This window comes from Callorhinus ursinus, unplaced genomic scaffold (genome assembly GCF_003265705.2).
Source record: "Callorhinus ursinus isolate GAN/ISIS: 27379988/994484 unplaced genomic scaffold, GSC_fseal_2.0 scaffold40, whole genome shotgun sequence".
Lineage (NCBI taxonomy): Eukaryota > Metazoa > Chordata > Mammalia > Carnivora > Otariidae > Callorhinus > Callorhinus ursinus.
Genome location: NW_027397102.1, coordinates 4,026,384 through 4,038,438, shown reverse-complemented (window position 1 = coordinate 4,038,438; position 12,055 = coordinate 4,026,384).

Here is a 12,055-nt window from a genome sequence, read left to right as displayed (position 1 = left end):
AAGCTGGCCAAAGGCCCACCTTGGAAAAAGTGAAGAGATAGAATCTGGTACATTAAAGTTCAGCCATGAACATCAATCTTTGTTAAAGCAGAAAGTTTTGGCAAAGAATAAAATTATATGAAGCTAATGAGAGATGTTGACAGAGATTCAGATATATGCTAGGTCAATTGTGTTTAAAGAAGGAGGTGTAAAGTCTCACTTATAGCTGCCCCAAAACCCAAGAGGAAGGAAAATAAATACATAGCTATTAAAAGAGAGGAAAGTGGTGGCAAGGCATGTAACCAGAGTGCAAGTGTTACATGAAAATGTTTTCTACATTATCCTATTTTTATCTTTTTTCCTAGAAAAAAAATATAGATCTGCATATAGAAAAATGGAAAAATCCAGGTTAACTGCCTAGTCATTGCTTGTTCCCCAAAATCCAAAGCTGCAGTCTTGCAGGAAGGATACCTTACCTTTATTTGTATCAACCTTCTTAGTTTAGCACATGAATAGCTACCACAGCTGGAAGACATTAGTGTTGTCCAAGTCAACAATTTTCCATAAGCCAGAGAGAAAAGAATTCTCAGTGTTTGTTGTGACACATGAAAATTGGAGTCTTAAATCCTGTTTAGAATTGAAGCGACTTCAGATGAAAGGAAATGAGAAGAAAAAAAATGTTGATGTGTTATAACAAGGGCAAACCTGCTGGACCATATTGGAAACAGAACCAAGAAGAGAACCACTTCAGATTCATAGGTAACTTGCTGTAAAGGGACATTGAAAGGCTAATGGTTTTAAAATTAGACCTAAAAGTTTGGTGTTTTTGAAGAGTATATATGTCATTAGATCTTTCACTTCATTATCGCCTGCTATTCTGCTCAGATGCTTGCATGTATCACCAGGGCAATTACTCTATCCAGGACAAGCCCTCTGCTAGATTGTGGAAGTCAGCCAAATTTTATGTTCACACTTTTGAGTTTTCCTTTCTGGATTCCTTTTCTTATTTTTCACTGTCCCCCATTTTTGCTTGTTTTAATCCTACACAAACCAGAGTTGAGACTTGTTCCTGTGAACCACTGCATGTTAAATGTTTTTTTTCATTCACCATTTAATCAACAGTGTCTTCTTCAAAGAGAAAGAGCCTTATGCTGGGGATGGTGAAATAATCCAGACCCTAATTTTACTCTTCAGTAGCTTATAGCCAATGATAATTGCATTTCTTTGCATCTGTCTCTAAAATCCGGCATTCTGGTATGACTTAATTGTTTCATTCAAATCACTGTAAAAAAGGGAAACCTAACAAGTCAAATTTAGATGTTCTATTCTTTGCACATCTCAGATGTGCAAAGAAATTAAAATTCTCATTTTATGCTTTTTCAGGCTTTGTTCAAATGTTTGCTGAGGCATTATTACTGAAAGAATGTGGAATAATGATTACTTATATTCTGCAGCTTGGAAAAATCACTTCAGAGAAGCACAATTCCGATCAGAACACATTGGGGAATTTTAAACACTTTTCCGCTTTAATAGGAAATGGTAAAATAAAACTTAAAATTTATTGGTTCATGAACTCATTCAGAAAGAATTTATTGAGCACATACTGTGTGCCAGGTATGGAGTTAAATTGAGTTTAAAACAAGGACACAAGGAAAGCTGCATATGTGTGTTTTTTGGCAATGCTTCCTATGCCTTTATTTAGGGAACAGCAAAGTACTTCTGTGTCAGCACTCATCTTTTCTTTTAAAGATTTTATTTATTTGTCAGAGAGAGAGTGAGAGAGAGCACAAGCAGGGGGAACAGCAGGCAGAGGGAGAAGCAGGCTCCGCACTGAGCAAGGAGCCTGACTGTGGGACTTGATCCCAGGCATGACCTGAGCTGAAGGCAGATGCTTAACTGACTGAGCCACCCAGGCATCCCCCAGCACTCATCTTTGTACCCTTCTTGTTACATTTCCCTATTCTTCCTGAAAGTATAGTGATTTGTGATTATTTTATTTACTGAAGGATTATACATGTCACCTCTATCGGTATATATATATATATACATGATACCTCTATCGGTATCAAAGACTTAGTAATAATTAACAAAAACAACTCATATTTATTGAGCATTTGATAATTAACAAAAACAACTCATATATATTGAGCTCATCAAAATTGATGAGCATGGACAAGAAACTCTGCAGTAAGACTACCTGGACTGGAATCTTGGTTCCCCCATTTACTTACTGTGTGACTTTGGACAAATTACTTATCCTCTCTATATCTGTGTTTCCTCATCTGTAAAATAGACATGATAACAATAATCCCTACTTCATAGGGCTGTTTTGAGGATTAAATGAGAAAAAATATATACATATAAAAATATATATCTGATAAGAAGTCTTATATATGACTTATAACTCTAAGATCATGACCTGAGCCAAAATCAAGAGTTTGATGCTTAACCAACTGAGCCACTCAGGCGCCCTGAGAAAATACATTTTTAAAAATGCTTAAAACAGTGCTTGGCAAGTAATGTGGTAAGTGTTTTATGTACATTTATCTCATTTAATCTTACAAAAGCCCTAAAAGGATGTTCTGTTGTTACCTAGACTTTCTAGCTTATAATTGCTATGCTATACTGTGCTTCAAAATAGAAAAATAAATTGTACCAGGGTTAAAAAGAATGGGGTAAAACTTATCCATTCCCTCCCCACACCCTATATTAACACAGTGTCTTGAATACTATATTTGTTAATTAAATGTCTGTTGAGTGAATAAACAGGATACCAGATACTATATAAATGGCTCAATGACTGTTATATCACTCTAGATCATATGTCTCCTTGGATCACTCACAATGCCATACACATAGTAGGAACTTAATATTTCTTGAAACTGTTGAAAAGTTCTTAAATTCCTGTACCCAAATGAGAATTTGCACATAGGAGAAAAGAATATTGACTATTCTGTAAAACTTCTATTAAGGCCACCTTCATGCAAAGTCAACATGGCACAGGGTTAAGGAGCTCAAAACAAATCTGGAAATAGACTCCTCATTCTGATATTCTCCCTATATCCCAATCTGATAAAACTTTAATAATAATAATAATAATATCAACAAATATAATTCTAGCAGTTACCAGAAGTTCAGTAACTTCTATTTTCCCAATATTTAACATTCTTTATCTTGTTTAATACTTATCACAATACTATGAGGCAAGTATTTTTTATTTCTAATTTACAGATATGGAAAATCAGTTTCAGAGAGGTTAAGTGATTTACTAAAGGTCACACAGCTAGTAACTGGCAGAGTTGGGATTCAAACCAGACTCTTGAATTCTAAAAACTGTGCCCTTTCTACTAATCTACTATGTCTCTTGACAGATTCACAAGACTCTTTTTTCTATGCTACAGCCTACTCCTCAAATACAATTTCTGAAGACAGAGCACCAAATTTTGTTGATTTTCCTAATTTGGAAACAGTGTGGTTGTACAGTACTTAAAAGCTGAAATGCTGGAATCAGAATTGGGTTTGAATAGCAGCTCCACCACTAAGAAGATATATATCCTCAGACAAGTTACTTATCTTCTCTGAGTCTCAATTTCTTCATCTGTCAAAAGAGAGACAAACTAGTACCTCATAGGGCTATTGTTAGGGAAAATGAGACAATGCATATAAAAAGCGTCTGACATAATAAATACTGAACAAATAAATAAATACTAATAAATACTAAGCATAATAAATACCAAGCAAATGGTACTTACCTTTGCTACCCCAAAAATAGAACTGCCTATTCATCATAATTATACCAAGTGTTGATAACCTGTCAACATTTTTCTGATAGGAAAGATATGAAAGAGTTCTGGTAATTATCAGTTTTTACAAGCCAGTGGCAAAAGAAAATATAATCAATTCTGCTGAATGGGAAAGTGGAGACGCTGTTGATATAAGGCTTCTCCAGAAGGCAGGGAGAACAGAGGCCACTATTTAATCAACCCACATGCATAGCCAGTAAAATAGGTCATAGATTGCCAGTCCTTAAGTCTAGACTCCAAACTATACCCAGCTCCAAGAGAGGGTTTGCTTCAGGAGTGCTTGGGATTTTCTCTAGCCCAAATTAAATTTGAATTAAGACAGGGTTTCTGACTCCTTCAAAAACAAATTCAGGTTTTCTTTCCACTGAAGGGAAAATAAAAAACATTTCCTTGGAATAAGAGGCCTATTTTCTTGGGATTTGATGATGTACAGTGAATCCCTAGTTGGCTTACAAAACCAAAGTACATGGAAAAGGCACAAATTGAACCATGGTGCCAAAAGAGTCTGTTCACCGATCTTAATTTATCTGTAGCACAGGTGCACCCAAGAAATTGGATCACTCTTTATATTCCCCCTGTTGTCCCAAGTCCCAAATCAAGAGATATTTTAAATACTGACATTCTTCAATGTAAGATTGTCTGACCAGATTTTTAGGAAGGAATTGTAAAATCTATATATATGATCTAAATCTAAACCTGACCAAATGGGACACATTTGGGTTCAGAGAACTGCTTGACCTGTCTAAGAAACTGCAATTTCAAACATTTTTATTTCCCCTTTGGGGGCACTGGACTGTAAGATAAACATTGAAGGATTTGATTACTTTCCAGAGGCCCTTTCAGCTTCAAAAGTTTCAATTCTAAGGTACTGGAGAGTTACATTCTGTAAAGTGTCTGCACAAGCCATTAGGCATGTGGCCTTTAAGAGACTAACAAATAGCCTTCTTCGTTCACAATGTTCCTTCTTGCTTTGTGCTGGTAAAACATGTTTTCATGATTAACTATATTGACATGGAAAAAGGCCACAAAGCCCCAAGTTTCAACATTTTCACGGAAACCTTTAATTTTGCCCTATATAATTATTTAATAAACTCACAGTTGCATGAACAATTCAAGCAATCATTATCACTTGTACTTTGTCAAATATACTAATTGAAAGTGGAGCAATGACTGTGAATGAGATTTAGTTTTAACAAGCCATATAGACTATAATCAGAGTGGGAATTACAGGTCATACTCCAAAATATAGTCATTGCTCCTACCTCTAGTTATGATACAAGTTTTCAGAAATAACTACTTGATTTTCTCTGTGTGCCAAATACTGTCATTGCTTTAAACAAGTAAGTTCTTTCTTCCCAAGTGTTGATTACTTTTTAAAAATCACTCTTACCCATACACTTGGGAAGAAATTGTGAAATTCTTGCCAAAATAGCAGCTTATGTAGTTAAAACCCTATGGTGGAAATTTTGACAGCAATAAAATTAAAGTCATTATGGTATAAAGGAAGCAATGGATAACATGAAGCAAGGAGAAATAAAAAAATACATTATATGAAAGAATTAGGATAAAAAAGATCTTTACAGACAGAAAAACTGAGTAAAATCTAATATGAGAGGATATAAAATAAAATGCTGCACATGAGTACAAAGAGCCAACTATACAAGAGGAGGACCAGGGAAGGCTTGGCTTAGTAGATTATACATATATATATATATATATATATATATATATATATATAGGTGTGTATATATACCTTATGTTTTAGTGGCTGTAAAATAAATACGATTCATCAGGATCTACCAAAAAATGAGCGGGATCTTAGTCTGCATTGAGAAGAGTTTCCATAAGTGGAATTCTGTGTTCAATTCTGGAATCTAGTTTGACACACATATACACAAAGTGTGAGGAAACTTGAAAGCTCACTGTGATCTGGTTCTACCGAGTTGTGCAATATTATCTTTTGTTAATGTATCCTCATAACACTCCAACCAAGACCCTTCTCTCCAACAATGCTGACCAAGTAACAATTGCCCCAAATGTTCCTAGTTTCCCACACTTCCAACCCTGATTTTTTTTTTCTCAGCTGAAACACATTGTCAACTTTTGTAAACATTTTCTAACATTCTTCACCCCACCTCAGGTTGTGGCTTGTTTCTGTCAGTACCCTATGCTTGCCTCCATCACAGCACTTACTATACAGATATTAACTTTTTTGTCTCCCTACCTAGAGCTGTTTGAGGGCAGGTATTAGATCTTATTTATCTTAATATCCTTAGCATCCAGCACAGTGCCTGATACACAGCAAGTGCTGAGCAAACTACTTTTTAAAAAATAAAAATTATAAATGAATATCTAAAGGAAATTTAATGCTTTGCCTGAGGAATAGAAGAGGTTATAACAAAGTAGTTATCTTCAAATATTTCGAGGTTGTCATGGGAAAAGGAACTGAACTTATTTTCTTCAGGCTCAGAGAGCCAAACAAGAACTAGTATGTAGAAGTTATATAGAGATATGGAGTTTTCACTTCCATATGTTATTTTCCAACAAAAAATGGAAAGTTTCCTTATATTATAGTGATAAAACAAAGATTGGACTATTCAAGGACATGGGAGAGTGTGTCAAAGCATTATATATAGAGTTAAAAGTTTAAGCTTCTATAACACTAAGTTCTTAGAGCTCTATAGTAAGGATTAAATCAATTGGGTTCTAGTTCTGGCTCTGTGACTTATTAACTGGATAATCTTGTTAAGATACTAAACTTCTCTGTGTCACAGATTCCTTATAGGTCATATGAAAATGTTGGACTAGAATGTTGCTTCTAACAAAAAAATTGGATAAATAATATTTTATAGTTATATAGAATTGATACTTTATAAAAATATTCCCATTTCCTCTCATTTGATCCTTGCAACATCCCTGGGAATTGGTAGAAAGGTCCTGTTACTCCATTTGACAAATTGAAAACTATGGATCAGAAAAATTAGATGATTTGCCAAGATTTAATATTCTTCCCAACATACAAAGTTAAATTTAAAACTGAGAATTTATGGCCAGTTTAAGCATCTACTTCTGAAATGCAGATATCCACGCTAACATCCATGGAAGGAAACCAAATTTACCATGGCATGTTTTCATTTACCATTAGCAAAAATAATTATGAAATTCCTGGGCAAATTTGGGCATATTTTTATGAGTAAAATGTTCTGAAGCTAGTTGAAACGTCCCACCCAAACCACATAGTCCCAGCCGATAATTTATTGAGCAAATTATTGAATAAGATTGTGCAAATCTTATTGAATAAAGGGAGGTTAAAAACCTAAATAAATGGGAAAAAATGAAGTTAAGCCTATTCCTCAAGACCTGGCATTGAATCAATATTAGAACTAGCATTTAGGACTTATATTCTAAATCCTACATATTTTTTCTGTGGCTATAAATGCTCTTTACATTTTTTTAATTTTTGTATTATCATCGGTGATCACAAGTGCATGCCTTACTTCCCCTCACCTATTTAACCCATCCCCAAACCCACCTACCCACTGATAACCATCAGTTTGTTCTCTATAGTTAAGAGTCTGGTTCTTGGTTTGCCTCTCTCTCACTTTTTTCCTATGCTTGTTTGTTTTGTTTCTTAAGTTCACACATGAATGAAATCATACGGTATTTGTCTTTCTCTGACTGACTTACTTTGCTTAGGATAATACTCTCTAGCATTTTATCCACATCATTGCAAATGGCAAGATTTCATTCTTTTTATGGCTGAGTAGTAATCCACATCTTCTTTATCCATTCATCAGTCAATGGGTATTTGGGCTTTTTCCATAATGTGGCTACTGTAGATAATGCTGCTATAAATGTTGGGGTGCATGTATCCCTTTGAATTAATATTTTTGTACTTTTTGGGTAAATAGTAGTAAAATTGCTGGACTGTCGGGTAGTTCTATTTCTTTTTCAGGAACCTCCATACTGTTTTCCATAATGGCTGTACCAGTTTGCATTCCCACCAACAGTGCAAGAGTGTTTCCCTTTCTCTACATCCTCACCAACACCTGTTGTTTCTTGTGTTGTTGATTTTAGCCATTCTTACAGGTGTAAGGTGATATTTTATTGTAGTTTTGATTTGTATTTCCCTGATCATGAGTGATGTGTTGAGCATCTTTTCATGTGTCTGTTGGCCACCTGTATGCCTTCTGTGGAAAAATATCTATTCATGTCTTCTGCGTATTTCTTAATTAGATTAGTCATTTTGGGGGTGTTGAGTTTTATAAGTTCTTTATATATTTTGGATACTAACCCTTTATCAAATATGTCATTTGCAAATATCTTCTCCGATTCTGTAAGTTACCTATTAGTTTTATTGATTGTTTCCTGTACTGAGCAGAAGCTTTTTATCTTCATGAAGTCCTAAGAGTTCATATTTGCTTTGGTTTCCCTTGCCTCTGGTAACATATCTAGTAAGAGGTTGCTATGGCTGATGTCAAAAAGGTTACTGCCTGTGTTCTTCTCTGGGATTTTAATGGGTTCCTGTCCCACATTTAGGTCTTTAATGCATTTTGAATGTATTTTTGTGTATGGTGTAAGAAAGTGCTCCAGTTTCATTCTTTTGCATGTTGCTGTCCAGTTTTCCCAACACCATCTGTTGAAGAGATTATCTTTTTTTCCATTGGATATTCCTTCCTACTTTGTGAAGATCAATTGACCCTATAGTTGTGGGTTCATTTCTGGGTTTTCTATTCTGTACCATTGATCTATGTGTCGAATTTTGTGCCATGGGGCGCCTGGGTGGCTCAGTTGTTAAGCGTCTGCCTTTGGCTCAGGTCATGATCCCAGGGTCCTGGGATCGAGCCCCGCATCTGGTTCCCTGCTCGGCAGAAGCCTGCTTCTCCCTCTCCCACTCCCCCTGTTTGTGTTCCCTCTCTCACTGTGTTTTTCTCTGTCAAATAAAATCTTAAAATAATAATAATAATAATTTTGTGCCAATACCATACTGTTTTGATCACTACAGCTTTGTAATATAACTTGAAGTGTGGAATTGTGATGCCTCCAGCTTTGCATTTCTTGTTCTAGGTTGCTTTGGCTAGTCAGGCTTTCTTGTAGTTCCATACATATTTTAGGATTGTTTGTTCTAGTGCTCTGAAAAATGCTTTTGGTATTTTGATAGGGATTGCCTTAAATATATAGATTTCTTTGGGTAGTATAAACATTTAACAGTATTTCTTCTTCTTATCCATAAGCAGGGAGTAGTTTTACATTTCTCTGTGTCATCTTTAATTTCTTTCATCAATGTCTTGTAGTTTTCAGAGTACAGGTCTTTCACCTTTTTGGTAAAACTTATTCATAATTATCTTACTGTTCCTGATACAATTATAAATGGGATTGATTTTTTTATTTCTCTTTCTGCTGCTTCATTATTGGTGTATAGAAATGCAACAGATTTCTGTACATTGACTTTTCTATCTGATAACTTTACTGAATTCGTATATCAGTTCTAGCAACTTTTTGGTGCAGTCTTAAAGGTTTTCTATGTAGAGTGTTATGTCATCTACAAGTAGTGAAATTTGAGATCTTCCTTGCCAGTTTGGATAACTTTTATTTATTTTGTTGTCTGATTGCTGTGACTAGGACTACCAGTACTATGTTAAATAACAGTAGTGAGAGTGGACATCCCTTTCTTGTTCCTGAGCATAGAGGAAAGGCTCTCATTGAGGATGAGAATCATCCTCATTTTTCCCCATTGAGGATGATGTTAGCTATGGGTTTTTCATATATGGCCTTTATGATGTTGAGGTATGTTCCCTCTATCCCTGCTTTGTTGAGGGTTTTTATCATGAGTGGATGTTCTACTTTGTCAAAACCTTCTTCTGTACCTATTGAGAGGCTCCTATGGTTCTTATAATTTCTTTTATTAATGTGGTGTACCACATTGATTGATTTGCAAATATTGAATAACGTTTGCACCCTTGATCAAATCCCACTTGATCATGGTGAGTGATTATTTTAAGGTATTGCTGGACTTGGTTTGCTATTATTTTATTGAGAATTTTTGCATCCGAGTTCATCAGGGATATTAGCCTGTAATTCTCTTTTTTAGTAGACTATCTGTTTTTGATATCAGGGTAATGCTGGCTTAAAAGAGTGAATTTAGAAGTTTTATTTCCTTTTCTATTTTTTGGAATATTTTGAGAAGAATAGGTATTATATTCTTCTTTAAATGTTTGGTAGAATTTCCCTGGAAAGCCCTCTGGCCCTGGACTTTTGTCTTTTAGGAGTTTTTTTGTCACTGATTCAATTTCTTTGTTGGTTATTGGACTATTCAAGTTTTCTATTTCTTCCTGTTTCAGTTTTGGTAGTTTATATGTTTCTAGCAATTTATCCATTTCATCCATGTAGTTTTTAATAATATTCTCTTATATTATTTGCATTTTTGTGGTGTTGGTTGTTATTTCTCCTCTCTCATTTGTGATTTTATTTATTTGTATCCTTTCTTTTTTCTTTTTGATAGGTCTGGCCAGGGTTTTATCCATTTTATTAATTTTTTCAAAGAACCAGCTCCTGGTTTCATTGATCTGTTTTAGTTTCTATATCATTCATTTCTGCTCTAACCTTTATTATTTATTTCCTTCTGCTGGCTCTAGGCTTTGTTTGTTGTGCCTTTTCTAGCTCCTTTAGGTGTAAGGTTAGGTTGTTTATTTGAGATGTTTCTTGTTTCTGTAGGTAGGCCTGTATTGCTATATACTTCCCTCTTAGGTCCACATTTGCTGCATCCCAGAGGTTTTGGACCTTTGTGTTTTCATTTTCATTAGATTCCATTCATTTTTTTATTTCTCCTTTGATTTTCTGGTTGACCCATTCCTTGTTTAGTAGCATGTTGTTTAACCTCCATGTAATTGTGGTCTTTCCAAATTTTTTCTTGTGGTTGACTTCAAGTTTCATAGTGTTGCAGTCAGAAAATATACATGGTCTGGTTCCAGTATTTTTGTATTTGTTGAGGCCTGGTTTGTGACTAGTGTGTGATCCGTTCTGGATAATGTCCCATATGCACTTGAAAAGAATGTGTATTCTGCTGCTTTAGAATAAAATGTTCTGAATATATCTGTTAAGTCCTTCTGATCCAGTGTGTCATTCAAAGCCATTGTTTCCTTGTTGATTTTCTGTTTTGATGATCTGTCCATTGATGCAAGCAGTGTGTTAAAGTCCCCTACCATTGATTATCAATGAGTTTCTTTATGTTTGCTATTAATTGTTTTATATATTTGGGTGCTCCTATGTTTGGTTCATAAATATTTAATTAGATTTTGTTGGATTGTCCCCTTTATTCTGATATTGTGCTCTTCTTCATCTCTTGTTACAGTCTTTGGTTTAAAGTCTAGTTTGTCCATTATAAGTATTGCCATTCCAGCTTTCTTTTTTTTTTACATCCATTTGTAAGATAAATGTTTCTCCATCACCTCACTTTCAATCTGTAGATGTATTTAAGTCTAAAATTAGTCTCTTGGGATGCCTGGGTGGCTCAGTCTCTCAAGTGTCTGCCTTCAGCTCAGGTAATGATCCCAGGGTCCTGGGATTGAGTCCTGCATCAGGCTCCTTGTTCAGCGGGGAGTCTGCTTCTTCCTCTGCCTGCCACTCCCCCTGCTTGTGCTCACACTCTCTCTCTGACAAATAAATAAAATCCTTAAAAAATAAATAAATGAATAAAATGAGTCTCATATGCAGCATATAAATGGGTCTTTTTTTTTATATCCACTCTGACACCTTATGGCTTTTGATTGGAGTGTTTAGTCTATTTACATTCACAGTAATTATTGATTGATATGTAGTTATTGTCATTTTATTTGTTGTTTTGTCATTGTTTCTTGAGATTTTCTTTGATCCTTTCTTATCTTTGTCACTTTTGGTCTTTCTCACTCAAAGAGTCCACTTTAATATTTCTTGCAGGGCTGATTTAGTGCTCATGAACACCTTTAGTTTTTTTGTTTGTCTGCGAAACTATCTCTCCTTCTATTTTGAATGTTAGTCTTGCTGGATAGAGTATTCTTGACTACACATTTTTCCCATTCAGCACATTGAATATATAATGCCCCTCCCTTCTGGCTTGGCAAGTTCCTGTTGAGAAATATATAGCTAGCCTTATGGGTTTTCCCTTCTAAGTGAAGGACTTCTTTTGTCTTGCTGCTTTTCAGAATTTTCTTTATCACTGTATTTTGCAAATTTAATTAAAATATATCTTGGTGTTGGCATACTTTTTTATTATTTTGATGGGAGTTCTCTGTGTC